Source organism: Taeniopygia guttata, chromosome 9 (assembly GCF_048771995.1).
Source record: "Taeniopygia guttata chromosome 9, bTaeGut7.mat, whole genome shotgun sequence".
Taxonomy (NCBI): domain Eukaryota; kingdom Metazoa; phylum Chordata; class Aves; order Passeriformes; family Estrildidae; genus Taeniopygia; species Taeniopygia guttata.
This window is the reverse complement of record NC_133034.1, coordinates 16,269,813-16,276,255: the sequence shown is the minus strand read 5'-3', so window position 1 is coordinate 16,276,255 and position 6,443 is coordinate 16,269,813. Positions and strand designations below refer to the sequence as shown.

The window sequence follows — 6,443 nt, the reverse complement described above, 5'->3', positions numbered from 1 at the left end:
CCCAAGAGTAGCCACTCTGTTCCGGGATTTTGGGTCTTGTTTTTGTTTTTTTTTTTCTTTTTCCCCAGCCATGAAACCCAAAGGAAGGGGTGGTGTTGGAGGCGACGGATCAGTTCTGTTTGTCATTTCTCTGCAGCGTGTGACGCTTTCGCTTTAGCCGGAGCCCGGCGAGCCCAGCGGCCGCGGGACGCTCGGGAGCAGCAGCGGCAGGGCTGCCGCTTGGGGGGTTTTTGGTGGGGTCCCGAGGTCGAGCCCAGCTTCCGTTCAAGTAGCACTCCGACGGGGGAGATTTCTCACTCTGCCTGGCCACAGCCAAGCCGGGCTTGCATCAGAGTTTCCATCCTAACCCGCCTCGTTGCGGGGACACAGGGAGCAGCCAGGAGCATCCCTTTCAGACTGGGAGCTGAGCGGCCTGGGCGCCTTTGCTGAGTTTTTGGCCTTTCTGCTCTGGTGTCATACCTTCTACTCCCTCGCTGTCACTCAGGGCCCGGCTGCAGCTACCCACGGGCTCTTACCACCCGCCTCTGCTCCCCACTGCTTCCTGCTGCCCCAAAAGCAGCAGCAGTCCCTGCGCTGCCTCGCTGGGGACTTCAGGGTGCTGGGGATGGAGTCATTTTCCTGGGAGCCATCTCCCACCATTGGCCAGAGGGATCCTTGCTGAGTGAGGCCTTTGACACCCTCTTCATTTGCGTGTCCCAGTTCTGGGGACGAGCGCGGCCGCCGCTGGCAGTGGTGGTGGCTGCCAGGGTGGCAATGTCCCGCTGGGACAGCTTCCCCTGCCTCCGCAAGCCGACAGCAAGTGTTTTCTCTTTGGGGGAGAACGGCAGCCCTGTGGTGGGGAGGGCTGCTGGTGGGAGTGTGCAAAGCCACCGGCAGTCCCATGTCGGCTGCGGGACGTTCCTCAGCGGCCCCGGGCTCGGCGTGGCTCCTGCACACCCACGAGGTGCCCGTGCTGCACGTGGAGGAGCAGCAGCTCGGCCCTGCGTGTGGGAGGCTGTGGCAATCCTGCTAGGGGGTCAGCCCCACACACCCCTCTCTCAAAAACACCCTCTACGCTGCAGAGAGCTCCTCACCCAGGCAAGGGTTTGAACCCCCGAGTGCCACCCCTGAAAGTGGTTGGCAGTGCTGGAACAGGGGTGATGCCGCTGGGAAATTGTCCCCCTTGGAGCTGGCAGGGGTATTTCTGGCCATGCAGGAGCGGCTCCAAGGAGCAGGGGCAGAGGCAGGAGCAGTGCTGGGCATTGCCACAGGTGCCTTGCACCCTCCCACAGACTGTCCCTCTGCAGCTTCTTCATCTCCTCCCCTGGCAAAGCTCCTGGGATGAAAAACAACCCCTCTGCCTGTGTGCTGGCATGCAGCGCACAGAGCAGTGTGAAATTATTCAGCCGTCCCTGGGAGCTGCAGTTGGATGTTGAAGGGCCTGGGAGCTGGAGGTGCTACTTGGCAGCGAGGGGAGTCCCCGGGCTTGGGTCGTTCCCCCCAGGGGACACAGAGCAGGTTTTTATGGTATATCGAGGCCAGGGCGTATTTTTCCCAGGTGAACCGCACCCCTGGAAAGAAATGCCTTGTCTTCTACAAAACACTGCTTAAATAAACAGTACCCCACTATAATTTTTTCTTTAGAAATTAACTCCTTCAGGCCATAAGGCTTCCCCATCCTCACACAAAAATAGCTGCTAGGACTTATAAAGGGAAAATAAAAATGTGTCTAAGAGAGAAAAGTTTAGCCTGACAGAAGAGAGCCTGTGAACCTCTCCCCTTCCCTGTGGTCCTCGAGGATGAGTTTTGGAAGCAGCCTGCCCATTTTGGAGCTGGGTGCCACTGCATGAACGTTACTTTAAAGGAGTTTTGTGCATATTAATGTGAATGCAGCGAGGCCGGGCTGCGCAGGGACAGCAGAGTCCCTGCCTGAATTCAGCTATCTTGTTTTCTAATCTAACCTACTTTTTTTCTTTTACTTTTTTTTTTTTTTTTTTGGTCAGAGGCCGGTGCTTTGCAAGAACCTGTTCTCAGTGCGATCTCAGAGCTTTTTGTGGGTGTCTGATTTCTGTAACACGTTTTGGTTTCCAGTATGAATGTAATGTACAGGGAACATCATGACACTGCTCTAGGTGTATGTGATCTTATCTACCTGACATTTAAGGTTTTTTTAAACCGTCCAATTCATCTGATTTGCATAAAGATCACATGATTTTACTTTTTTTCCTCCTTTTTTTTCATGCATCATCATAACAAACTGCTAAGGTTTACCAGGCTGTTTTGTATCTGGCAGCATGAACATGGGGCCTGTTTCTCTCGTCTTCATTCCTCCCTGGTGAAGGTTGGGGATGGGAAAGGTGGCACTTGGAGGGGACTTGTGATCCCAGCCAGCCACTGAAATCCTTAATAAACAAATGTGTACAGTTTAACTTCCCAGAAAACAAAGCAGCTGAGCATGCATGCCACGCAGTTTTTGTTAATTTAAATAGTTGAGACTTCTTTTTATTGATAAGGAAACTCCTCTGGAACAGCCCCCCGGATCCCAGCAGGCTCCCCCTGCCGCAGCCGTCCTCATTACAAAACAAGGCCACAATTAAAATAAACTCCAAGAGCTAAACAAACTGCTGCCTCTTGCTGGTCATGTGTTAGCTTTAGCCTTTAACGCAGAACAAAATGTTTTCCTGGGTATCGGAAGAGGCATGGGCTCCAGCTGGGAGGAGAAGAGAGAGCAGCAGCTGGGCCTATGGGAATGGCAGGGAGTGGGGTGCTGCAGTGCTCATCGGGGCTCCTTTCTCTTGCTTTCTTTTTATTTTTTCTTGTTGTAAATTTGAGTGTTTGTGATCTAACTCGGTCTTTACTGCAAGGGAAAGGGCTGGAAGTGGAAAAACTTGAATGTTGTGGTAAAACCTGGCTGTCCCAGCACACCCTGGGCACATCTGACTGTACCTCACCCAGCCTGGCTCCCACTGAGCCCACCAGCCACAAGCCCCTGGCCCAATATGTTTTAATTCCTTCACGTCTTGTGCTGAGGCTTTAGGTGGATGCAAATACCACTTGGCATCTGCCAGCATCTGGATGGGCACTGGGAAGGGAAGCACAGGGTGCCCCGGAGGACAGGACCAGGGGGATGAGGAGATGGATGGAGGGAAGGACAGCCAGGGGCTCTCGTATGTGGAGGGGTGTGTGGCTGGCTGGCCCTCAGTGCCTCCATGCCATACCATGGCTCCCCACACGGCCTGAGAATACATTTTAACCCCTGTGCCATGTCCACATGTCCTCTTTGGGGTAATGAATTGCACTCGGATGAATACTCTGCAAGAAGAGCTGCTCTGATGATGGAGGGGTGCACATCCATGCTGTGTTCACGTCAACCCCCAGGATAATATTCTGGCAAAATTGCCCAAATAACTGGCATGTCTGCTTGGTGCTTGCTGCCAGGAGACAGTGTAGACTTGCCTGTCAGAAATTACTTTCTTGCCACAGAGGAGCAAGATATCTGCCTGTCTCCTGTCTGATCTCCCAAACTGGCTGAGCGTAAACAGCAGTTCTCGGAAGGTGGGTAAGGACATTCCACTCAGCACTCACAGCCCCATGTCAGTTCTGCCCCATCTTAGATTTAAAAGAGAAATTTCGTTGAGAAGTTTTCAAGCTGCAGATAATTACCTCCCACCCTCTCCCCAGACCCAGCTGAATTTTAACCAGTTATGGACCTAAGCCTGTCTGTGCCTCAGTGAGGCTGTGCCGGGCAAGGAGCCTCCTGCCAGGGGACGTGGTGGGGGAGCCTTCACCGGATCAGCATCCCCAGCCCAATCCCTTGCTTGTCCCCAAATCTCGTCATCCTGGCACCCACCAAACTGAAGTGTGTGACCAGTGGAAGCTGAAAATCCCCGGTCTGTGGCTGAGCAGCACTATTGACCTCTTTCTTTCCAGCAGACCTGTCAGCGTTCAGATGTTACAATGAAAAAAACCTCACTAACCTCTACAGATACTGCTCTGATTAGGAGTTGTGCTGAGGTACTTCAAACCCAATGTGTAAGTTGCTTTGTTGGGGAAAAAAGTAATAAAAAGAATAAAAGGCAGTGCTTGGTTTGAATGGTTTATAATATTATTTATTACTCCTTCGTCTCAGAGAATCTTGCAGATACCTGATAGCAAAAATCAGCAGAGAGACTAAGAAGAAGGACAGTGCCTCAAACTTTTACAGGAACAAGCACACTGTAATTAAGAGAGGGATTTGCATTGACCCTGATAGTTTTGAAACAGGCCTCTAAAGTTCAGGCTAAACTAGCCTAGTTTATTTCTATTTTCCCTCTAATAACTCCCCGGACATCTCAGACAGTAGAGTGCTCTGTGAATTTCAATTTCTCTCTTCAAATAAAACATCAACGTAATTTTTATATTCTTTGAAATGATCTGTGCAATTTTGTTCACGGAAACTCTTTGATTTAGACTTAAAGGATTTAGTGGCTGGACAGGAGGGTATCTGGAAGTAATGGTGAAAATGGTGATTATTTGTTTTACTGCCTTCTGGAATTCTTTTATTTCTCCGTATTATCTCTAAAAGCATGTCTGGCAGTAACAAGCTGTCTCTAAAAAGAATTCAATTAAATGTATTGCCAACAGAATATTTTATAATTTTTTATACTAGTAGTTAGAGTGTTAAATAATATATTAGTAGATTTATAGACTACATTTAGGTATGACTATGAATAGCTACAGTAAAAACTCAGAATATTCATGTAAAAAGGGAGGGGAGGAAGTTTGGTTTCTGGGGTTTAAGATTTTTTTTCTCCTTGTCCTTATTTGAGTTTCAGTTTTAGGACTTAAAAAGAATTAGATTTTCACGTCTTTTTTTCTGTTATTCTCAAATGACAAGAAAAAGTCAGCTATTTTTTGAGACAAAAATTCCCATGAGATTTCTCCTTGTTTTAAATAATTAAATATTAAAAGAGTAAGAAAGAAGCAGGCAGATCCTACGATGTGGACGTGAATCAAATGGGATATTTATTTGCATAGGTACATGGCAAATAGGAAAAAATCGATCCCGAAGCTGTATGAAATTGCCAGTTACTCCATTACAGTGTTACAAATAGGTTATTACCCATAAGAACGTAACTCTTAATGTCCTAAAAATAATTTAATGCTAGGATTATTTTTATTTAATTTGGTAAATGACAAATATATTTTTGATTCCTATAAAGCAGAAATAAACCATCTCCCCGGGACTGGAAACTAAACCCAACTGCTCCCCCCTACCCCTCCTATTTTTTTATTGACTTTTTGTTTTCCTTTTCTTTTTTTTTTCTTGTTTTCTTTTTTCTTTCCAAAGTCTCATCGGCTCTTCTGAATTTTGCAATTCATTTGTCGTTCCTTCTACTTCAATAAAAACACTTTTCATCAGAAAACTTGATACTTTTTTCCTTCCGAGCCTCCCTGCAAATTGCCTCTCTCCCTCCAGACAAGTTTCGAGGATCAACAAGTTAACCTGAAAGATTACAAAGGTACAAGTGGGCTGCTTGAGAGGTGAATCATTAAACGTAAGGTGAAGTATACGGCTGCAGAAGGTTTCAATTAAAGTGACAGTCGAGGCAGCCTTTGCTTGCCCGGGAAGGTTCGGTTTTATCGTCAGAGCCGTGCTGGGAGCTGCGTCCATCCCGGGCAGGGAGGTTTGGTTCCAGTGCCTGCATTCTGCATTCCCAGGTCTGCTGCTGCCCCAGTCCTCACTCCTGAAGCAACTCCACTGGTTTCAGCATGATAAATTCGACTGGGACAGCATTAAAATATGGGAAAGGAGCCAAATCTCCTTTATATCCCCATTCAGGCTGGAATCAAGGAGCCTGCCTCGGAACTGCCTTCACCCAATGCTCCCGTTACCACGTCCTGAGGAAGAGCAGGATCAGGCCCACAACCTTCCCCATTCCTTCCCCAAATCCTGCTCGCTCCTACTTATTTTTAATGTTTTTAAAGTAGTTTTGTTTTAATATCCCAGTATATTTAATGAGCAGCCCCAGGGTGGAGGGAGAAATGCGAGATCCTTGCCGTGTGGTGGAAAACCTGCCCCGCTGCTGCCTTGTCCCCACATCCCCGCGTCAGCTCGGCATGGGGCACCCCTCGTTCTCCTGCCAAACGTCTCATGGGTGCCCAGGGACTGTTTGCCCTGACACAGAGCCTGTGTCTCCATGCACAGAGGGTAATGCACAGACAACCAGTCCACGGGCAGCTGCCCTGCATGGAGGTCCCGCATGCTTGGAAGGAGTACGTGCAATGCTGGGCTTTTTTTTTCCTGGCTTTTTGGAGTACAGACAGCATGGTGGTGAGGCAGGAGGTAAAAAGGGGTCAGGCTAGATATTGTCCTGACATGGAGCAATGCTGTGACATTTTTTGGCACTTTGCTGATTTAAATTTTAAGTATTTCTGAGTTTTACATTTTGCTCTGACATATTTCCATATGGCAGCCCCGAGTG

The 6,443-nt window shown here is 48.4% G+C and overlaps 1 long non-coding RNA gene across 1 annotated transcript; it reads left to right on the top strand.

Annotated features, from left to right (window-relative positions):
• Nucleotides 1-3,897: 3,897 nt before the first annotated feature.
• Nucleotides 3,898-5,384, top strand: LOC115496343 (uncharacterized). The gene is made up of 2 exons (XR_003961807.4): nt 3,898-4,011; nt 5,309-5,384. It is a non-coding gene; the product is annotated as an uncharacterized lncRNA (long non-coding RNA).
• The last annotated feature ends 1,059 nt before the right edge of the window (nt 5,385-6,443 follow it).